The sequence below is a fragment of the Lagopus muta genome, chromosome 20 (genome assembly GCF_023343835.1).
Source record: "Lagopus muta isolate bLagMut1 chromosome 20, bLagMut1 primary, whole genome shotgun sequence".
NCBI classification, from domain to species: Eukaryota; Metazoa; Chordata; class Aves; order Galliformes; family Phasianidae; genus Lagopus; species Lagopus muta.
The window spans coordinates 3,907,944-3,931,767 of NC_064452.1; the positions used below are offsets into that span (position 1 = coordinate 3,907,944).

General features: G+C 48.5%; 1 protein-coding gene and 1 long non-coding RNA gene across 5 annotated transcripts in view; one reads left to right on the plus strand and one right to left on the minus strand.

Annotated features, from left to right (window-relative positions):
- Nucleotides 1-16,069, minus strand: part of TAOK1 (TAO kinase 1) — a 56,041-nt gene extending 39,972 nt beyond the window's left edge. The window contains exon 1 of the mRNA XM_048966544.1: nt 15,864-16,069. The gene's annotated coding sequence lies outside the window, so the exon portion shown is untranslated. The remainder of the gene's footprint in view (nt 1-15,863) is intronic.
- Nucleotides 16,070-16,179: 110 nt separating this feature from the next.
- Nucleotides 16,180-21,242, plus strand: LOC125702961 (uncharacterized). Of its 4 annotated transcripts, none has more exons than XR_007380731.1 (5): nt 16,181-16,453; nt 16,982-17,073; nt 18,020-18,141; nt 19,894-20,429; nt 20,703-21,242. It is a non-coding gene; the product is annotated as an uncharacterized LOC125702961 (long non-coding RNA). The 4 variants fall into 4 exon arrangements; XR_007380730.1 differs by having other exon boundaries at nt 16,182-16,453; nt 18,042-18,141; XR_007380729.1 differs by having other exon boundaries at nt 16,180-16,453; nt 18,020-20,429.
- The last annotated feature ends 2,582 nt before the right edge of the window (nt 21,243-23,824 follow it).

Genomic DNA, 23,824 nt, shown 5'->3' on the forward strand with positions numbered 1-23,824 from the left:
AGGAAAGCACAGTACAAGGCTTAGAAGTAAGAAGTCATAAATGGCTGAGAAGACAAACTAAACTGCAAGAGAAAATGTGCAAGAGTTGAAAGCGATCCATAAGCAAGCCATGGGAAGTGCTCAGACTTGAAAAACAAGGGAATAGCCCATAAAACGTAAGAGCCAAAGATAGATATAACAGAGTGAAGGCATGAACCATCTAAGCTATAAAGAGCAAACCCAACCTGCGGAAATCGCTCCACAGATACCACATCCAAGAGGCACAAACTCTGCTTTTACACTGCACGTTTCCAGGAGGAAGAACATCCCAGCTGGGCTGTGTGAGGCCTGGGGATGCCCCTGGCACCTCTGACAGAGAGGTGACCCACTGCCAGGACCACGCACAGCACATCCATAGTGCTGTCCTTCAGGGCCGAGCAAACATCAGTTCACCAAAGCACACCTTGTTACCAGAAGGGCCCACTTTAACACAAGGGATATTACACGTATGTAAGCTTCTTATTTCAGTTTGTAACTCAAAGCAGGTCCAAAAAAGCAGAGCATATTTCAGCACCAGAATCATTCGAAGCCTTCTGCTGCAGCACGATTTGTTCTGCTGGGTTCTCTGCTCCCAGAAGTGGAGTTACCTTCACTGAGCCATGATTTCATCCCACGAGCACCTCCTTTCCTGCTGGAATTCCCCATAGGGAAGGCGACTGGTCCTGTTTCACTCCAGCTCAAGCTAAGTATTTACTCTTCCTGTCCTCACATGACTGAGCAGAAAAACTTTTTAAATAGCACACAGCAAGAGGATTAGTCCAAGCACACACACAAAAACCCCAAAATAAAACAACAGCAAAGAACATCTTTCTCACTGTTTTACCTAGCTGAGGAAATGCTGCTCCTTTGATTCTACAAGGCCTACACTGCTTCCCTCTACGCCTTCTACTTACAACAAAGAGGTTTTCAGCCTGTGCTAAGATAAAAAGGACACTCTTAATTTTGAGTGTGCTTATTTCAACTAATCCACACAACAACTCAGGCAGCAGTGGCTCAGGAGCTGGATATCTCTCAATGGGACAGTTAAGCTCACAGCACTGTAGGCCCTGCTAAGTCCCATACCTGCTGTTTTAAGCAGCTATATGATAGAACCCAGGCATCAAATGATGGCCAGCTCCCTAAGGGCTTCTTAAAGCCACCACTCTGATCACCAGGCTGCTCCAGAACCCCATCCTGTTTGGATTAGGAGCCCATTTAAGAACTGATTAAGACTGATTTACAGTTTGTATTTATCATTTGTCAGTTCACACTTTACTCTTTTTGCTGCACCGCCTTCAAAAGTTTAAACAGTTTTCTCTTCCCTTTTTCATCCTGAGGGAGAAGCACAAGCCCAGGGCCGTGCTGTGCCTCAGTCAGTCCTACAGTCACCACGTTATCAGTGGATGCACCCAAGTTGTTCATATCCTCTCCTTCCTGACAAACCACAGCTTCATGCAGGATCTCTGCTGTCACTGCACAGCCATGCACTTCGTTCGGTCCCATCCATGCTCCCATGACTGCAAATCCTCCGGCTCATTCCGTCCTTCTGAGCAAGCTGCCAGCTTTGTCCTGGCCAGGACAGTCCCCCCTTGTAACCTCTCCATCGCCAGGCCTGAGAAATGCTGGCATTGCACCCAGAGGCTGGGTGGGAACGCAGAGACCTCCCTCCCCTGGCACACAGGGAGGTATGTGCTCTGTTTACCCAGAAATTTCGGGCATGTCTGCTGAAATTCCATAAAACTGAAAGATTTATTGTAGAAGCTCTGACGTCACTTTCACACAGGATCAGGCATTCTGGCAGCAAAGCAGGAGATTGAAGCTGAAGTTTGTAGCGGCCTGCTTCCCCAGTCCAGGCAATCACAGGTCCGTGTGCTAAATTACAGCTGTTCTGATTGCTGACATCTTATCTCCCATGTACTTATAGACCCATTACCATGGTAACCAAATTCCTCAGAACATACAGCGTGATTTTTGTATCTAGTGTATTAGAACAAAATTATTAAGGTTACAAAGGCAAGCAACTCCAAAATTAGAAAGTGTCAGAACTCATCCTGCCAGCTCCTTGCCAACCCATCACTGCTCACTGCCTTCCTCCCCTCTGCTGCACACCTCCAGCTCTCCATCAGCCCCAACCTCTCCTTCTTTTGGTTTCACAAGCTTGCATAAAACAAGTCAACCTGTTACAACTGGCCTACATCCCTGTGATCTCTGTGTATCACTAGGAGGATGATGCACGGGTGGACTGCTCAAGTGCTAGGGGTTCCTTCAGTACCACCACCTACAGGTACTGTAAAACTGAAACGTGGAACTGCTTTCAGCAGAATGCACCCAGTGAACATAGCACAGCTACCTTCACTGGTCTACTAAAACATCCAGCACGTGGTGGACTTAGGCACCCTGCTGCTTAGCTGCCTCTGCACAGGTAGACAGGTCTGGTCACGGCGCACACAGAAGGTAAATGGGTCCATCTTTTCCCCAGATTGTCCAGGATATAAGCATGGAGGAGGTAGGTGAACATTTGCACCTGAAGGAAATACTTGGAACAACACAGAAACAATGTGCACAAAGCAGGTTCTAGTGCCCAAGGTCCATTCCATGTGGATTGACTCTGACCAGAAGCATCTTCAAAAACGTTTCTCCTGTGCACCAATTCCTCTGCTCCCAAGCAAGAAATGCTGCACTTTCTTCTAGACTGAAGTACTCAAGTTGCTTGAATGTACCTAGTAAGCATTAAAGTATTTTAAGGCTGAAAAGGTAATTTCAGCTACAGTAAAAACACATCCATCCTAAATTTGACAGAAAGCTGCAATCAGGAACTGGTCTGTTCCAACAGCACAGATCCGATGGCACATTTCATAGCTCGTAGGTTCTTTGTGTGCTCACACCCAAGGCTGCTTAATCCAGCTGCTCTCACTGATCATTCACAAAAGGAAATGAATGAAAAAAAAATATATACCAGCGACCACCTCCACCTCTACTCTTCAGCTGAGGGGAACAGTAATTTGATTGCTGCAGTCAGATGAGACTATTTCCTGTGCCTTTAAAGAGGTTAATTGAGAGATGGTGGAGCCTGCCCTCCCTTAGGCTTTCTGAAAGCAAGGTTGTTGTCCTACCTGACTCAAGGAGCCTGGCCTTGGCTTTTGCACGAGGAGGGAGCTACTAGCAAGTGACTTTTCTGACAGTGACCTTTGAGAGGTGCAGTAAAGCAATGGCGTTGCAAAGAAAAAGCCAATTAAAATAATCTTATACTCCTCCATAAGCACTCACTGCAGGCAGGGATTGAGCTGGATGCCTGCACTTTGCTGGCTGGCAGCAGCAGCTCCCATGAAGAGCCTTAGATCCAAAGGCAATCAGTGACTTCAGCAAAGCCAGACCATGCTAGCCAGAGAGACAAGCAGCCATTGCACACGGAGGGTGAAGATAATAGAAGTGTTGCTGCCCAGAGCTGCAACCACGTTGTGCAGCTTGAGTGGGATTAAGATGCATGGTCTGAAGGGTTTCCTTGGGGTTGTCTGCAAATATACACCACAGTGGTCTGGTTCTGTTAGGATACAGAAGAAGTAACGTGGCACAGAGCAAGGACAGGCGTGGAACAGTCCCACATGAGAACAGACAGATCTTGCTGAGGGATGCTGGACATTTTCAAAAAGCCACCATCTGCTGTGGTTTGGTTTTGTTGGGTTTTCGTGTTGTTGTCTTTCCTTTGCATTCATTACCTGCTTTTGTTCTGTTGGTTAAAAGTCAAATAAAGTCATATCTCTGAAAGAAAGACAATACATTCTGAAGCTGATTCATTATCAGTCTGTGGTATCCAAACACTGTCAACACAGCTTGAAGAAAGCTGATCATAACTATTGCTCCTAGTCTGCAGAATGAGGAAAACAGCTTCGCATGACTAACATCAACCATGTCAATGCAATGCAGACCACACCTATGGAATCTCCTCTCACAGGTTCACAGGCATTCATCGAGTCTTACAGTGGGTCTGGAAAAATGTGCTCCTTCTCCCTTTTTCCCCAGTACTTTCTCCTACAAAGCTATTATTTAACTGGCAAAGCATCAGACCTGGACTTTCACTGAAGATATTTGTCGAGCACTTAGTAGAGTTGCAATAAACACTCTTAGCTTACAGACAAGACGTAAAGTATATGAATAAGAGGTGACCTAAGATCACAGAAGCCCACAGCAAGAACAGAAGGGTCTGACGCTGTCCCTTATGCCAAGTGTTAAATGATCAAGGTCTGGGTTTTTGTTCTGGGGTTTTCACTTCCTCTTTTTTTTTTTTCTCCAAGTTCCACCCAGTGCCCAGCTTGTTACATGAAGGAATGGTACCATTTAGCTGATTTTGTGCTACAGCAGATCTAGAATGGCTAGCAGCTTCTGACCTGAGACCAGCAGTCTGCACAAAGCCAGAGAACACGGCGGCTGAAGGCTGTCTGTGCAGCAGGAGCAGCACCAAGGCAGACGTCATCAAATTCCTTTCCTACCTCTTTGGGTCTCAGGAGACAAGCATCTTCATCACAAACAACAACAACCAAAGCCAAAAACCCTCACATCTTTCTGACAGTTTCATCCAAGCAGTCAGCTCTAAATGGGCACAGAGAAAATGTTCCTTGCCCCTAGAGGCTGCCTGCGAAGGGCACTGGGAGGGTGTAACAGCAGAGTAATGCACACAAGTCCTGCACCACTGCAGTCTGCACTGCACTACTCTAGGGATAAACAACATTCCAATCTCCACAACCTCCCAGGCTGTCAATCTGACACCTTTTGTGAATACTAAATTCACACATACAAAGAACTTTCTTCTCTGTGGGTTCTAAAACATCTCACGTGCCATTTCCTACCGCTACCTGAACGAGTGGCACAATTTCATACCTGGCATCCTGAAGGCTCTTTTTCAGCAGTTTGGAATAATGGATTATGCCTTTTGTTTGTCAGTAGGGACAGACAAATAAGAAAGAAAACCACAGTTAAGTTTCAAGCAGCATTTCCTTTATGAAAAGGAAGATCTATTCGCTGACTGCTCTTGTTGGCTAACAAACAAAGGGAAAGTCAGGTGTCCATTCTACAAATTCTAAGGATCCTGTATTTTGAGGAGGGAAAGTAGGACAACCCCCTGATACCCAAGAACCGACACAGAAAGCCAGGGCTGCTCCCTCATCACGCATGCAGGTCAGCCCCGCAGCCCAGCTGGACAGGGAGTTACTGAGCACTCAACACACCATGCCAGAGAACAGCATTTCCTTGTTGGATGAAGCTATAAAGGCACCCAAGCAGCAGTCAGGTTTCTTGAAGGCAGCAGGGCAAAGAGCACCAGCTCCAACAGTGCTGCTGCCCATGAGCTCACAGCATCCAGACATCTTGGAGACCACCAACCTGCCCTCTAAGGACCCATGTTCAGAGCTCATGGCCTCCAACTACCTCAAATCACCCGTCTGCAGATCACTGTGCAAAGTCACTGTGACTGAGGGAATAGCCAGAGCTCTAGCCTGAAGAACAACAAAGCTGTCAGTATCTACCTGGGCCACACCGCTGAGTGCAGCCAACCAACCACACAGAAGGCAGCTCTTACTCTGAATTCCTCAGGCCAGAACAGAGCCAGCATGGTTCTATCAGCCCTGTCCTTGGGTTGGCTGCTCCCCTGGCCCTGCAGTCCTGGAGGAAAGCTGTCAGTGCCACCAACATTTACATGAACACCCAACGTAGGGGCTGCTCCGTGAACAACCAGGGCACAAGTCACTATGCAGGGCTTATGTGGATGTCTGCAAAACAGTGGGAACAGAAAGGTTATGCTAAAAGAAAGCAGATCCCCCAGGCAATGGGGACCAAGATATTTATAAACTAGAAATACATTTGCATCTGGCACATAAGATGCATCACATCCTTTACTACCTACAGCACACACTGCAGGAGGAGAAGAAACGGAGAAAAGAAATAAGCGTGCTTCTCTCACACCCTTTTATTCTGTTAAACTAATTCCTGCTGTAAGAAGTCAGCTTGAGAGCTCCTTTCAAAGAAAAAAGGGGGAGGGAGGGGAGGAAGAATCAGATCTACTTGTTTTCTGCATTTGGCATTCTGGTCTCATCCCCTGGTTTTGTGTTCCTGGAGGATGTCGAAGCGCAGACCTCACAGAATGATGACATCACACGTACAAAAAAAGCAAAGCCCCCATGGGAGCAAGGAGCTCTCAGGCAGATGAGATGCCAACTTCAGCTCCCGACTGGTAGCACTCAGGTAACTCAAACTCAGCGTGCCCATGGCTAAGAGAATTTTCCCTTGGAAATGTGGCCCAGGAGAGCAGTTCCAAGCAGGAGGAGGTGATGATCCCAATGCTTGCCAGGCCAGCAGGATTAAAGTTAAGAGTTTACTGCTGGCTTATACAGACACCTTGAGCACCACCTCCTTTAACGCTTGTTTTATTCTTGTTTAAAAGTTACATAGACAAGTGGCTTCTACTACAGTGGAACAAAGCAAAGTACAGCACATCGCTGCAAAGCACATCTAAGTCACTGCAAATTTGGAACCACTGTTACTGAAAGGCTTCACAAAATTAATTGTCCCTGTGAAATAAATGTCCTACAGAACACCATGCAGAGCATGTGCAGCACTGCACCAGAGACAGAGGGATTTCGAGGTGTGCACGCATGCAGAAAGTCACATCTGCAGATGGAAGCCCACGCTTCCTGCAGTGAGAGTCACTCATACCTTGTCTGTATCTATTAAAGCTTGCGAGAGCCCATGTTAGAAGCACACAGACCAGCTGCCCGTGTCACAAGCAGATTTATCCTTCAGGTAACACTTGAACCCAGCAGATCGACACTGCCAGCGAGCTCGGAAATAACAGACTTCAGTGAGAAATATCTTGGAAGAAAACCTCCAGGAAGCTTCCTGGAGATTCGAGACACCTGACCAGATGCTGCCCCACCATTTTCCTTGCTCCTAACTACTTATGACTTCGTTTTAAACAAAACACACATGAAAAAGAGCAAGGCAAAAAGAAACAGGAAAATTACAGAAGGGGAAGGTATATTAAACTCCTGGTGATCCCACATCCCTGTCCCACTGATAGCCACTGAACAGCACGACGGTTACAAATCATTCCAAAGCTCTCTGCTTTGACTTTTTGGTAATTAAATACAAAATTAATGAGATTGCCATCACCACCTTGTGCACGAGCTAATCAGTATTAGAGCCTGCTCAATTCAGACAGAATATTAATAGTTTCTCCAAACAGCTGAACAAACACGGCCTTCCTATTAACTGAGGGGCAATGCTGCAATGGCAGCACCAACTAACCAGGTATTGGACTGAGATTTTGTCCAGAACAAGCTTTTTTAAGGACACCATCACACCAGAGCATTCACAGCCCCCTCCATCTGCCAAGTCCTATTATTACTGTTCACCTTCTACCTTGAGATATCCTGGCAAAATGGGACAAAATGCAATCACAAATTTCTGTCAAGCAGCTGAAATTTTCTGTAGGGCTTGAAAGTAAAAGGGAAGGCAGTGGAATATTACTGAAATACTTCAATGTCTTGCCCCAATAATTAAAAAGAAACAAACAGCTGCCATGAAGGAAGCACCAAAAGGAGGTGGCAGCTCCGCTCATGGAAGGGACTTTACTGAGACAGCTCAAGTCCAAGACCTGTTGTATCACAGGGACCCAACAAAGCGTGCTGCATCCTGCTGGGTTACCCTCGGAAACTCGTCAGGACAGACTGACAGTGACCATCAGCGTAATTCTGTTTGTGGATTTGCAGAACATACTTTAGTGGTGAGGCCCTGTGTGTCACGCACTTAGCAATGCTAATCGCAGGCATGAAATCACAAAGAGAAAACCCCTAAATCAGCAGGTGCTCGGTGCCTCCAAACCAGAAAATGAGCAGGCAGGCAGATCGTAACTCACACAACACGCTCCTCGCGCTGCTCCGCATCATCTTTGTTCCTTCAGCAGCCTCACAAACTGCTAGGTACAGCTGGCAATCACAGGATCGTTCAGGTTGGAGAAGAGCTCTCGGATCCTCAAGTCCAACCCCAACCCACCCCTCCATGCCAATGGAGGACCATGCCAATAAATCCACATCTCCCTGTGCCTTGAACATCATCAGCATGCTGACAAGGCTCACAGCTCCTCCTCCTTCCCAGTGCATCAGGTGGGAACGCTTTCCGCTCCTCATGAACATCAGTATGTGCATTACACAGCAGCCAGACCCTTAAGAAGATGGGAGATCCAGCTGTGGTAGGGGCTGCACTAACAGGACGCAGGGATGCCTCTGCACATCTCCACAAGGATGTCCGGTTTTGCAGCGACATCCACACACAGTGCTTTCACTCAGCTGCTGCCATGGCAATGCTGGGCATTCGCTCCTTCCTCCACCTGCACTTTTGTACCTCACCTCAAGAACGTGAAAAATAAATAGGCATCCATCACCTGTTTCAAATTCTTTGAGATTTAGGGATGAAATTAAGAACTGGGAATTACTATTATCAAGCTGTCAGCTGAGAGGAAAGTATAAAAGCATCACATATTTAAGACAATCTTTCCGTATTACAGGTTACTTTAATTTCTATTTGTGTGTTAATATTTCATTTCTCCTGATATTAATATTAATGATACCTATTTCTATTTAAACATAACAATATTTGCAATGCCGACAAAACGAGCTGTGATTATAACAACTTATAGTCACTACAGCCATCAGTTTTCAATAGCAGGGAGTGCAGAGGGAGGGCTGTGCCCTGGTGCTGGGCTGCCTGCACTGCCCACAGTCCCTGCGACAGGGGAAAATGCAACACCCAAAATGCTTGGAAACACCGATTCACACGTTATTTTAGGAGATTGGGGCTGAGAAGAAGAAACACCTGCCTGTATTTGGATAAATTTAGGGGTTTTACCAAAATGTTTTTTAAAAAAAAATCCATGGGTGTGTGCACCAAAACCTGAATGTCAGCTCTTTTCTAATAAACTACAAGTAATTATTTAAATGTTCTTCATGTCCTTCTAATTGCAACTCAGTGTGCACAAACCACGTTCTTTGTAAATAAACCATTTTCATGTTAGTCCAGTATCCCAAGTGCTCTGCTTGTTATTGTCAAAGCGGGAACAAATCCTCTGTCCAATCTTGGCTTTGCATACAAATTTAAAACATGTGTATTGCAACGAAAACAAAAGTAGCAGTAAGGATGAGGTCTTGCTTTTTCCACAACTGATTTTACGCAGGACAAAAAGCAAACACACAAAAAAGAAGTGAATTTTTCTTCAATCCAGGTCATTTTAGCACTCAGGAACCTGAGCTCCATCTTCTCAACCAGCAAGAAAGTGGAATTCTGAGCACTGGTGAGCCCAGCACTGCTCACAGGCCTTCAGCAAAGGAGCTGATCCAGCAGGAGCCTGGTGCACGCCTCAGCCAGCAGCTTGCAGCCACATCTCACACCAGGAGAAGGAAACATCTCCAGTGGCCACCACACACGCCAGCTGAGCTCAGGCCCAGCATCCTCACAAACCTTTCCCACCTCCTGTCCGCCCCTGGGTACCCGGCATGGCTGCTGGAACGGCGATGCTCTCAGCTTCACCTGCCCGTGTGTTGAGCTCACTGGAGGAAAAACAATCTCCTGTTCTCCACCAAGGAAAGGTGCTCAGCATTCAGATGGGCTTGCCTGCATTCTTGCTGCAAAACGGGCAGGTCCCAGCAAGAATTAACACGAGGTTCTACCACACACCTCCAGCCAGAGACCAACCTGGTTTTAAATACTTCAAAGCGTGAGTTAGAGGGGGGTTTGTGTGGAATGGGAAGAAGGAAAATGAAGCCAAACGCTCAGGTAAGAGTTCAAGGTTTGCCTATGTGGCAAGTAACCTATAGGGGAAAAAGGAGCTTGGCGTTCTCAGTAAGGCTCTTCTCTGAAACACATCACTATTTCCTTCCCAATGCTGATATGCACTTCTAGACGCCAGGGTGGGATTCTGTCAAGGCCTGGATTACCTTCTTCTTTAATTAGAATGGCAAAACTTCACAAAAACCTCAACCTCACAGCCTTCCTCTGCACTAGGATACACTGAGCAGCCATACAGTGGGGTCTGTACCAGTCCAGCTGATGCCAGGGAAAATCCTCTCACTGCAACGCATTCAGTCCTTGCGGGTGGTGGAACAACATCACTACAGTGCGTGGTTCTCCAGACAAGGCTCAGATAAGCTGAGAGTGACAAAAGAGCCCAAGGAGACATGGAAGGGCCATGGGTTTGAAGACAGCAGACCTGTGTGTATTTGAGATCTAAAAAAGTAGAGAGCTTACCTAGGGGTACAGGGTCAAACCATACAGAAATAGATTCCAAAGCCAGAGTTTAACTAGTTTGCTATCTAGGCCAAGAAACAGTTCTGGAACGCATTTAACACAGTTTAATTGCATCAAATCGTGCCTGGCCCAGAACTGATTTTAACAACTGTCAACTGCTTTTTGGAACAGGCAAAGCCAAAAAAAAATAAAAAGAGGATCACGGCACACAGTTTACCCTGTGAAGAACATACAGGCAACCCAAACATTCACAGCACCGGGGAAAAGCGAGGCGTGCTCCAATCCCATGATCTGCCCTCAGATTGGGTTACAAGGAAGTGGGGACTGGGAGGAGCTGACAGCAGTGACAACCACGGCCCAGAGCTCCAGAAACATGTTGCACTGCCACTGGGACACAGCTTGAGAAATCCTAATAACCGATGGTTTCCCATGGAGAAAGTTCCTGCGCTACTTACTGTATGCTCGTGGCCTATTTGAGGAGCAGCATTAGCAAAAATAACCTCTCCTCTCATCTCCTTGGCTGGGGGAGGGAGGGAGCCAACAATGACGGGGGGGGGGGGGACTGGGGTGAGAGCAACAATTGCATATCAAGGAGGAGGGAAACGAAAATAACCAACATGTGCAATCCCACATGTGATTTCTTCCAATAAATCCCACTGCAGCAGCTCCCTGGGAACAGGCTCCTGGGTCTGCTGCTGCCTCTGAGCAGCGGTACGTCAGGGAAGAGGAAGGATTTCTGGATGTTTGGAAAACAGGCTGAACACATGGATGGGGAACAAGCCAAAAGCTGTTACAAGAAACGTTCCCCATCCTTTCAGCATGCTTGAATTCACATACTCCCCTTTCCCATGCTCCTGGGTCCCAAGGCTTTCCTCAGGTTAGAAATTGGCCCAGAGCAGAACGAAGTGAAGCCAAAGCAGCAAGGAGAGGTGCTCGTGCAGAGGGCTCCGGCTGCTCCAAGCGCTGGTGCAGGGCGCAGAAGGGAAGAAAATGGGATTTTAGCTTAGCTGAAGAGAAAGACTGAAAACAACTTTATTCACATTTTAAAAATTCGAGTACACTATGCATTGGCTTGCAAAGCTACAAGCAGGGATGGCTGAGACTAACATCAAATATCAGAATCTCCTTTTCAAATGTGACTTGACTTCCTGCACGCACAACAAGAGCTTTGGAGCAAACCCACAGACCCCCCATTCTGACAGAAGGCCGTCCCACCAACTCCACGAGTGGAGGAGGGAACGTTTGACACACAGAGAACATCAGCATGGCTGCAGGCAGGGCCACCCCAGGGGTCAGCAGAAGATGACAGCGCAGAGAACTGCAGAGCCTGCCTGCTCCCAGCGCTGTGCTGCTTTCCTTCTTTCCTCGAGGTCTAAGTTTTCCCCCAAACAAAACACTTCTGTTCTTCCCCTCTCAAAGGACAATATCTAATATGGAACTCTCATGCTGTCACCCCATCCTGACCTCTAGAGAAAATCAAAACTCTTTCTAGCCAAGCAACACAAACACAAAACAGGCAAAACTATCACCTGCTGCCCGCTCCTATCAAGGAGCCATCATCTCGTGTTCAGAGTCTGCTGGGCCATCCTCATCATGCCTCCAAGAGAAGGGAGACATCACCTCCATGCTACCAGGTAGATGCCCAACCAACTCAGCAAGCTGAGTAAAGCAGGGGGACTTTTCTATTTAGAGAAAACGTATTGCTGCTTTGGCTGCTTCCCGCTGTGTTTACAGTGGCTACCTTGCCTTTTCTTCTGCCAAAGAAACCAGGAGGGTTTAGCAGGACGTTAAAAGCAAAATAAAAGCATCAAGAGTGACCAGTGTAATAATTTCTGACAAAGCATTACGAGTTCTCAATGGTTTCCCATTGGTATTGAAAAAAAAGCAAACAAAAAAAACCTATAATTCCAGTGATCACCAAATATTTGTTTGAAAAAACGCTTTGAGAATCCATGTTTGGAGCACCCACTGTGCTGCCCAATGCCTAGTGCGTTTCAAAGGACCTTCAGAAAGTATTTCTTCCTCCATGTTTTGTGCTGTAAATGAGCACTCAGATAAGGAGGAAGGAACACAGTGCTTAAAAGCCAACTGTGCTTTAAGCTGCTCTCCATCCTTTCCTCCTGTTTCGTGCGCTCCTTTTCCCCTCAGACACTTTGCACTTCACCTCTAATTTCATGTTCCTACATTTTGAGTTCTGCTTTTACTCTTTGTGCTGCAGCTCTGCACAGCTGAGCTCCCTCTGGAACTTCACATGAGGGGATTAGTGGTTTTCTGACCCTCCATCCAATGAATTTTTTCTAGCCTCTTCTCCATGCAGAAATCAATGTACGATGAGCATCTCCTCAGCCCATTAGAGAGCAACGAGAACAAAGAATCCCCAAACCCAGCTGCCACGTATTCTGGGAAAAGTGCCACCAACAGCCACCTATCTCCAAGCATTTCTCTGGTCAAACCGTGGCTGCACAAACCCACCTCAGTGCTGGGGTTCTCCAGCACTCACCCAGCAGCTCACGAACCTGCTGCAGCTCACCAAAATGGCACAACGTCACTGGATGTTTCCTCGGGTCTGCTCTCTGCTGCTGAGGCTGAAGGGGCTCAGTGCAGGGTCAAAGAGAAGAGTCACTGCAGGGACACACGTGGGACAGTGGGCGGAGGATGGGCCTTGCAACAAAATGGACCTCTGGGGCCTCGGGAGCCCACTGAAGAGCACGGAGATCTGTTCTGCAATGAGCAGAGCGTTTTGTGGAAGGCAGAGGTTGTGTTCACAAGTGACAGTAGGCAGGATGGCCAACCAGCCCAGAAGGCATGAAGCCACCCCATCCTGCCACAACGGCTGGCCAAGGGAGGACACCAAAGTCATCCACAACCGAACCCTGCCGCCGGGCGCAGCAGAACCGCGCAGTGCAGCTGTGCCTCTCCTCCAGAGCTGAAGTGAAGCTTTCCCCTCTGACCACGTTTGAGTGAGGAAACGACAGAAAGCCCTTTGACCCCATGGCATGCTTGAACAGGAGACAGCTGATGGCCACTGTAACACAGAGGACAAGAGCCCGCATCACTGCTGGCAGCACCAACAGCCAGGGATCCTCAGGGCTCCTGGTGTGCACCTCCACACGTTACATGTGCTCTCAATGTGATCTTATTACGACCAGAAAACACCTGCATAATTACTAAGATCGTATCCTAGAGGAGTTCCTAGAGGATATTTATCACAGCTTCTTTACCACTTCCTGGTTCATGGAGACCCAGACCAGCCCTCAACCTTTCATAGGACAAAATATTCTGTTAAATAAACCACAGGAGGAATATTTTGCAGATATTCTGTAGCCTCTACAAAGCAAGAAGAGAGGTACAGCCTCGCAGAAGGGCAAGAGCAGCAGCACACAGCGTTCCTTTGCTAGACAAGAGAATTGGAAGGCGATGTATGTGAGGCACCTGATGGAACCACGCAGGTTGCATCCAGGTGGAACCCCACTGCTCTCAGCTACTCCAGAATCTTTAAAACGGCCCTCTGAACTCTTTGCAACGTCTATTGTTCTCTACAACACATCCTGGTTACAGGAAATCCACCAGTAGGATGCATCTGAAGATGTAATTATTAGTGTGATATTTGCTTCTCTTCTGATTCCTTTCACCACGCGCACAAACCTGGGCTGCCTCACAGCACATCAAAAATACGTCACTGCAGTGACACGACCTGATGAATTACATCGGATCAGGCAAAGATGGAAGCTGCACAAATGGGAACGTTATTTCCATGGAAGTAAACGTTTAACATTCTCCAACCTCACCTACAGCAGAATCTAATGGGAGGACACGATAGATAACTTCTTCCAACAGTCCAACCTGAGGCCTAAGTCACCTTCTGTGTATATAATTGTAACTCTGGTCCTCTCCATGCAGCACTTAACATTAGCCCAGTTAAAGGCAAAATAACAATAACAGTAATAATAATAAGCTAACTATCCAAAGATCTTTTACTTTAGATATTTTTTCAATGAGATTAAATGTAATTTAAGCTGTTCTACCGGAATCATTTTCTCTTCAGCAGCACATCCTTAACACAGGAGGAGAAAAACATCCCTCAAGTTCAAGGGATACAGTGAGGTTCAAGTTCATCACTATGTCTGAGTCAACAGACAAAGGGAAGAGGGTCCTACAGACAGCAAAGGAACCAGCAGAGGCAGGCGGGTGCAATGGGGAATCCAATGGGAGGGCCCAACCCGGGCTGATGAGGTCTGCCCTGAGATGCCAGCAGCAAAAAACAGACACACTACTACAGGAAGGGGCAACAGAAACAAACCGGGTCTGAAGAAACATGTATCATAAAATCCTCCTTCCTGCAACAAAAGTTGTTATTTTGTAATCGCAGAACAGGAAAACAAGCTTTCACCAGTGTCAAAATACAGCCCGGTTTTCCACGGTATTTTCAGCATCACGGTGTGCCACCACGACCGGCATTTCTCAGGAGATCTGAGCCGTACCATTCAACATTACATGTAACACCAGAGACGGTATTTTGGGAACGTTTCATCCGAAGCACTCCAAGCCGATAACCTTTATCCAAACACACAAAACAAGAGCCGCGTCCCACGCTCCACAAATAGCCTTAACGGTAAGGAATCAATAGCAGCCAAACCTTCAGGTAACATCTCAGCCATCTGCCCTTGCCACGCGGGGCCCTCAAACCTCACCAGGCGGAGGTGAAGGACGCGATGCGTTCAACTGGTTATCACACAGCCTGCCGAAATAACGACACCGAGACAAACCGACGGGAGTCCTGCAGGCCGACGCCGTTCTGTCATTTTTTTCCCCCAGCCCCGCGGCTGACAACAACCATTTTACCGCGGCTCCCCTCGCACCGCGCCCAGCACAATGGTTCTCCTGCACCGTTCCGTATCTCCGCCGTTCACAAAGGTGAACCCGAAGGGCCCGGCGATGCTCGCGTTCTCCCCACGCGGGGTGCGGAGAGGCAGAGCCTGGACGAGATGCTTTCATCTGACACGTTAAAATGGTCGGGGAACGCTATTTGGCTAACGGGATCGGCCGATGGGGGGGGGTTGGGGGTGGGGGGGGGGGGGAGAAGCGAGGAAAAAAAAAAAAAAAAAGGTCTTTAAAATAGGTCACTTTCCTCCAAATCCCACAGCAGCGCCGCACAAAACGGTATTTACCCCCTAGAAGTCATTAAAAAAAAAAAAAAAACAACAACCCAGCGGCGATCATCCAACAGCTCACTGCGGGAAGGCGGGGTGCGGGCAGGCCGCAGCGGGGCCGCATCGCCGCCTCCGAGCGGAGCGGCGCGGATCCCGGGCCGGCCCGCTGTCAGCGCGGAGCAGCCGGCAGCGCCATTTCTCCTCCTCCTCCCCCGCCGCCCTCCGCCGCTCGGGGCCGGGAGCGGCGCGGAGTCCTGCGGCAGTGCCGCAGAGCGCGGCGGGGGAGGGAGGCACCGGCCCCCCCCCATCCCCATCATCCCCCCCGTCCCCATCCTCCTCCTCCCGCCCCTCCCCGAGGCTCTCCCCGCCGCCCCGGCCGAGCCCCCCGCGCCGTGCCCGCCTTACCCTCCGCCGCAGCCGGGCTGGGAGCGCCGCTCGGCCCCCCGCGGAGGAGGAGGAGGAGAGGAGGAGGAGCGGGGCAAAGGGGCGGCGGCCCCGCGGGGGGAGGCGCCCCCGGAGGGGCGTCGGGTCCGGCCCCCCCCGGGTGCCCGGGCGCGGCGGGCACAAAGGCGTTGTGGCACGGCTCCTAAGATGGCAGGGCAGGCCGAGCCGCCTCCGGCACCGCCGCCGCCGCCCGCCGCCGGGCCCCGCCGCCAGGCCGCGACGCGGTGCGGGAGGGCGGGCGGAGCCGGCCGTGCTCCGAGCGCGGCGGAGCGAGGGTCCGTCGGCCGCACCGCGCCGGGATGGCCGCCGCCCGCCGCCTGCCGCCGCCGCCTCCTCCTCCCCTCAACGCCGCCCGGGCTGCTCCGCCGCCGCTCCGCTCCGCGCTGCCCGCAGCCAGCGGCCCCCGCCCGCCCCTCTCGCGAGACTTCGCCGCCCTCCTCCCTCCTTCCTTCCCTCCGCGGGAGGAGCGGCGGGAGGAGGCCGGGGCGGGGCCGGGCTGTGAGGGGGGACGGCGTGAGGGGACGGCGAGGCCTCGGGTCCCTCGTGCTGAGGTGGAGGAGCGAGGGGGGGGGGGGGGCGGCTGCGCGGAGGGCTCGTATCCGTCGTGTCGTTGGGTTGTGGGGGGGGAGTAGATCACAGCTGGGTGGGAATGGGGAAACGTTTGGGTCCTGGGGAAGAAGGGAGACACGGGTGAGGAGATGAAGGGTGAGGCAGGGCTGGGATGGGGCGGTGGGTCACGCCTGCCAGCCGCGGCCCCAGGAGGTGGTGGCAGCTGTCAGCTCGCCTTGGTCGTTGTGCAACTGTTGGCCAACCCAGAAAGTCCGAGCTGCCTGAGCCTAACCGTGTCTGGTTTATGGACAGAAAGGGGGGAAAAGCCCCACGTGTTGGGCATGCAGCCCCCCAAGCTGCCCTTTCCTGTTTGCCAAGCTCAAAACCCGTAGGTTTTGAACCTGCTCGGTTGTGGAACCTTGGTGTCTTTGGGTATCTCTGTCTAGGAGCTCGAGATAGCAGTTGGCTTGGTGTAGGGATTAATTATCATGTCTCGTAGTCGTGTATTTGTTTATTTGTTTTTGCTATAGATTACAGCTGGAGGAATTCTAAACAGTCCGAGTCTCCTTGTCGTGGTGTTCAAGTGCATTGTGCTCCTGTCTGAACAGAGGAAATCGCTGAGGTCAGACTCCCTTGTGTTTATAGCTGCTTTCCCTTTCAGAACTATGGGGGCAAAGAATCATCAAAATAACCATTTTTACTGACATCCTGACAATGAATTAATAGGAACAATGGCATAAGACACACAGCTTGCAAAAGGCGTGCTCTTAGGTGTCACTTTCACCCTTAAATTCAGGGTTATGTACCAAGGAAGTGCTCTCAGGTACCCCACAAACATTTGAAGTGTCCCCAGAATGAAATAATACAATTCTGTAAACCCAGTATTAATGGTGCTGCTACAGTCAAGCACAGCAAACTTCCTCCTGTTGTCCTACAAAGGTATTTTGTACTGTTAGTAGGCCCTATTTACAAGGTGGTACTGGAGACCATTTATCCAACCTTCACTTTTACCTCTAAATGAGCAGACGGTTCTACTGGGATTATTGCCCCCTAACCTGGGGTAGGGGAAACCTGAGGAAAGCTGCAAACAGAGGGTGACTGGAACAGTTGTGGACCACATCTCGTGTGACACAAATGTGTCACACCATGGTCTGATACTTTGCCTTCTCAAATCCCGTCAGGAAAAGCAAGACAAATGTGGATCGCTTCAAACATATGTTGTTGTAAGTATTGGGGAAGGCAAACTAAAGATTTATCTGATTATCTCAACCTTGAAGTTGGCAGCTATGACAGGAAACTTGGTTTTATTCATCTGCCAAAGATATTTGTAGCGTATCGTTTGACAAGTTAAAAGGCATTTTTGGAATGGCACAAAAATAAAGCCGTCCACTTCCTGAAACTGGAGTTTCTGTCTTTTAAAAAATACTATGGGTTTGGAGACGTGCTTGTGGGGAAAGGAGTGTGTAGTAGGAAACGTCACTGTTTGTATTTTCAACAGTAGCATTTAATATGAATCTATTCGGCATCGTCTGTGCAGTTGTTTTCTTTTCTTGTCTTTGTTAAATTAGTGGCATCGTTTGGTTTCTGCAGCCTACGGAGCGGTGAGGAGTGATCTGCCCATGCGGCCCTAAAGTGGAATTAAGGATCGAGACCTTCTGAATCTTGGTCTTGTACTTCTCCTGCAGCCGAGGTGCGTTTGAAGCTCACGGATTATGAGGGTGAAAGCTTGGGTCAGTGAGGTACATAGAGCTGCCCTAACAGAGAGTTTGGGCTCCCTTCATTACGCACGTAAAAAAAAGATAACGGTACCTCTAAGTAAAAAGCCTTGGGGTGTAGTGGTAGCTGCTGGAAAAAATGTGGGTAATGCCTTGGTATGAACTGTCAGGTCGTTTGTTTAACGCAATAGATTTGGGTTTGATATGTGCTCATTGACCACTTCAAAAGTAAACAGTTTTGTCTGTGTCCCACCAGCATGGAAGAAGTCTACAGACATCGTTAAGTAGCAGGCCTATAAAAATGGCACTGTTTGTTGTTGCCAGCTGAACTGGGCATGTCTGACAGGGCTGCCTAGGCCTGACCTATCAGGCATGCTCTTACTGCCTTGTCAGCCAATTGCAGTGGGCATCTGGGATGTTACATCAGCTTAGCTCAGTTTGCAAACTTACTGATGCAAATTTAGCTTTTGTTTTAAGGAACTAAACCAGTTTATGTATGCCTGCATCTTGGATCTGCACCGGTGTAGCCATCAGGTAGCTGTATGCATTAGCACCATCTGAAGGAGGTGCTAGGACATCAGTAAATAGAAATTACAAATTGCACGGCGGTTCAGCTGACAGGCAGAACTGGTTTCAGTGCGTTGTTGCAGTGTGCTGCTGCAGACCTGGGCTGGGGGTAGACCCAGACAGCATTGCAGTGCAGACAGGACCTGTGTGCATCAGCACTGCCTGATATTGTAGGAGAGGAAGTCGTGAACAATACCGTGTCCAGCGGAAGCTGTGGCAAGAATTTATCCAAGGCTCGTTGTAATTACTCAAGCTGGGAATTTGGCCAGTGCATTGGGGTTGACACCCCTACTTCTTTAGGAGCGTCATGGTTTATTTTTTTAAATGACTTTAAGTGATGAGAAGCTTGGCTGTCTGTCTCAGCAGAACAGCAATGCCTCTTGCAGTATAAACTTCTTACAACACTAAGGAGCTGCTTCAGAACTAACTGGGAGTGATGGGGCCTGGCTCAGTAATCACTGCTAAATAAATACTCTCAGTAGATAAGGCAGATAAGAGTGTGATTAGGGCAGTTTCAGCTGCTGTAATCACAGTCGTACCTTCCTTAGCCTGCAGTCCCCACACTGCTCTACTCTGACCTTTCTTAAGCGAGCAAATGTAAATTTCAGAATAAATCACAGAACCTGAACCAATGAAATTTGGTTATTAATTATAATTGCAGTTATGAATCACAGTTGTCTCTGCTTCCATTCTAGGGAATTTGCCATCGTGTAAGCAGAATGTAATTTACCCAAATATACATTTTTTACCATTTCATGAAACTCTTATGATTCTGTTACGCCCTGATTTAGAAACCAACTTTCACCTTGTTTTCTGCTTGTAAAGATAAGCAGTTGTGTCTTTTAGCACATAAATAGTTGTGCAATGCACGAGTGAGGAACTGCTTTCTTTCATTTGCTCATCAAACGTGCCATCCTTCCAGTAGAAGCTCAGACCATTATCGTGGTTTACAGAGTTATACAGGAAAGACATGTTCTAGAGAAAGGCTGGTCAGAATAGATGAAATAGCCCTACAAAAGCAAATCATAACAACCTGTATCAGGCAGTGTCCTGGCAGTTTGTCATAATGACAGAAATGAAGCAATACCAACACTGTTACACAACCACGTTTGTGTTATAAGAAAATAACAGTACTGCACTGCGCTCTTACCTTTTATCAGAGAAATAGGATTGCTCTTTGCCGTCTGCTTCTGGTTGTCCCGTGATTCAAGACAGCAGTGGTGTCCATGAAGAAAAGGGGAAAGAGACACAGGAGGAGGAAGTAGTGACCGAGGTCCTGTGGGGAAGCAGTGAGCAGAATCTCGGCCTTCTGACTGTCCCACTCTGCCCTCGGGGCAACCAGACAGAAGTGGAAGACTGGCTTGCCCTCTGACTCAACAGCTCTTCCTTCCTCAGCAGCTGGCACGCTGGGCAGTTACAAATAAGTGCCAGTGTGCCACTTGCATCTGTGTCAGCTTCCCAAGGGGCTCTAGGTAGGCTTGTCTTCTGCTGGAGAAGGCCAGATGGAAGGATCTCTGCAATGCATTTCTTTGGGAGCGTTATTAGAACTTGGAAAGATTCTCTTTTTACCATGTTACTTTCCTCTGATTTCTTTCATAAATTGTGTAACTTGAGGACACCCAGAGATTTGTGCCCTTCTCTGCGAGAGACTAACAACAAGCCTATGACATATGTGCCAAATGAACTTATTTCTGAGGTAAGTCTTGGGTGAATCCTGTAAGTTTCTCCTTGAGGGGAGCACTGCTGACCCGTGTGGCCTTGCACAGGTTTGCCTTGTGGCTCAGGATGGGATCAGGGCCATTTATCTGAAACTAAAACTGGGAGACAGTTCTTCTGGATGTTAATTTTGCAGCAGAAGAATTTGCCCAAATAAAAGCAAGTTTAGTGACTTTGGCCAGATCCATGAAGTGCTGCCGCAGTAAGAAGTAAGAATTGCCTGGAGTTAAATGCACACGTTCTTTTCCCATAGGCAGCTGATGTCTGAGAAGTGCTGGCAGTGTGTGTCCTTCCACCAGGTTCAGCATGAAGCCTTGCATCTTCATCTGAGCAGCACCTCCAGTTCTGATGTCCTCGTGCTTCTCTGCCTCCAACACCTGAGTGCTGTTTAGGTGGCTGTCAGCAATTGTCCTGTTGTCATACACCAATGCTAGCATGCACTGGAAGAGTACCAGTTCATTCTTGGCCTGGAGGAATAACTGATGGAAGGAAACAGCACAGGAAGAGACTCTTGTCTTGGTTCTGGTCTTTGGATGGATGGATACAGAGAGGCCTGTGGCACTGAGGGATGAAAGGTGACAAACAGTGTGAAACCTGTCCCAAGAAACTCGTTGTAATCATGCAACCTTCAGGTGGTTTTCTTTCTCCCAAAAGAAGCTGCCATGTGTCACTTGGCCCTCTAGCAGTTGTCGCTCGCCCTGTCTACTGGATAGAAGTATTAAACAATTATTTCTCTGCTTAGAAAGCTTAATACAATGTTGTAGCAGTGAGGCTACAACACTCTATATATATATATATTTTTTTTTCCTTCTCTCATAGTTTTGTGTCCACCCTTACAAAGCTTTCATGAAGAAGCTCTGTTGAATTTTGCTGTGGCACTTTGAGATGTTGCAGGTCTAGTCCTGCTCCACGGCTTTCTTCCCCATAGCAGAGCCAGCAGAAGAGTTTGTTCTGTGCCTGCTGACCCTGGTCCAGGGCAGCATCCCCCAGAAGAGCAGCCTGCTGGAGGTGGTGATTTAAACCACTGAGCATGTTTCCTAGGAGGACTCTTACTTTCCTAATTAGCACGCCTGCTTTGCCAGTGAGCTGCGATGAGCTGTTCCCCCATTGACCCAGTGGATCCTGGTCTTGCATTTTACAACTAAAACAACACATTCTATGATGTTGTAAATGTACTCTTTGGAACTGATTCTCCTCCTAATCTGTAAAACCTGTGAAATGATGGCCCTGTCCGTCAGCAGTTCTGCAATCACCTCTCTGTGACACACCGTGTTTCATTCTGGAATAAGATTTTAGACCAGAAGAAGGGTTAGGCTGCATGCAGATTAACAAATCTGTTGCTGGTATCTCTGGCTACTGCAGCATGACTCACCCATCAGCGCCTGTCAGCGGCTGTGTGACCTCATTGGAAGCTTCAACGTCTCCTGTGCGAAGGTAGCTTGTAATCCAGAGTGGGAATCCTAAATAGGTGGAGGGACCGTGGTGATACACACAGCATGAGTGTTCTCCGTGGAGATCAGATGTGCCTTCACCAGAAATTACCATGAAAATTCTTGCGTGTTTCTGATGATCTCTAAATGCTAAGGCTGCCTTTCCCTTGCCTCTGTTAAAAAGCACCTGTAGCTTTTCAAGACAGCGATGGACACCACGACTGATAGGAAAATATAGAAGTAGATAGGTCAGGGAGGAGAAGCTCCTTTATTTGCAAGGGCGAGGAGGAGCTGATGGCTCCTTTTTATTTATCACAGCTTCTACTGACGTGATGTACTGACAGAGGAACAACAGGGCTGCTGGCGTGCAGCTGGAGGGAGACAGGTGAAAAAAACAGCAGGAGGATCTATAATGAAAGGAATGGAGGAGTGAATTAACTTGTGGTACCTCGCACATGTAGCTTAGATAAGTAGTGTGATGGTGAGACAAAAAGCGGGAGGCAGCAGTTTAGGCATCAGATGATGATTCTTCAGCTGGTGCTTGCTGGCCGAACACAGAGCTTGTGCTCAGGGTCTCTGTCTTCTGCCATGGGCTGTTACACAGCTCCTCAGACAAGGATAGAGCTGGCATTGACTGAATGTGGTTCACACGGAGCTGCAGACCGGCTCTGTTACCTAGCAAGTCTGTTCTGTTGCCCTTTGCCTCAGGTGGATGGTAGTATTGTTCTTGCATTCCTTACATTTCTTTCTTGTGCCTGGGAATGCGGGTCTTCTTGGTGAACATTCTGAGGATCCACGAGGATTTGGTTCATGTTTTGGTGCTTCCTTAAGGAAGGTGTTGGTGCTCTTACAGTTGAGGCACGCAGGGGAGGAACTAGGCAGCATTTTGTGTCTTTTCCTGCAGGATTCCCTGCCACCAGGAGCAGCCAGGTCCTGCCGCTGTCTGCCTGCCTGCTGTGTGATTCCAGCATGCAATAAGCTCGTGTCTCTGCCTGTTTTCTAGGACCAAGATGTGCGATACATGCAAAGCACGGCTAGTCCTGGGAATGAGTCTCTGCAGCTCCTTGCATGGAGGCCAAGGTCTGAATGATATTTTGAGGCTGAGCTTGCTTTCACTGGGTGATCTGATGGGTGTGAAGGGCAGGAGATGGAGCGCCCATAGCAGTGCAGGCTGTGCTGCAGCCACCTGCAGGGTGTGATGCTGTAACTGCGTGGGTTTTTTCGGTCGATATTTGAAGTTTCATTGCTTGATTTACATCTTGAATAATTTTTTGTAGTATCTCAGAAGACTTTTCTTTCCAGTATGAAAGCTTACCGGGGGCATCCAGTGACATCCCGCTCCTACCTCCGGCTCAGCCCTCACCACTGCTCTCCGTTTTCGACATGAAATGGGCAGACACCATTTGTGACTGTGCCAATATCCTGAGTCACACGTTACCAGCTGGCTTTTGTGCTGCAGTTTCCTCTTCTCCCTTTACGACTGCACTCCCTAGAGGAGACCTGACCAATTGCACTTGTCAGCAGAAGGCGTTGTGTGCCGTGGCTGAATGGCACCATTGCTGGACGACCTCTGGCTGGGAGCGGCCTGCGGTTTGTTGCTGTGTGTCTGCTGCTTCCATACGAGAGAACAGAACAGGTGAAGGCGTACTTCAAGTGCGTTTCCCATCCTGCAGTGTGGAGATGGCAATATGAAATCTTCATTAAATAATTATTGGGCAGGAGTGACGACACTAGTGGTAAAGCAGAAGATAGACAGATAAACTGTGTTCAAAGGAGTGAACTACAGGCAGAACTCTTCACTGAGCTTTTTGACCCAACACGTCTTGACAGGCAGCTGCTGGACTCATCTGAGTCTGCAGCAGTCCTGACCAAATAACAATGTATTAAATGCCATTATTCTGGCTATGCCATCTCTACGTATTCACAAAAAACAAGTTGATTTCTT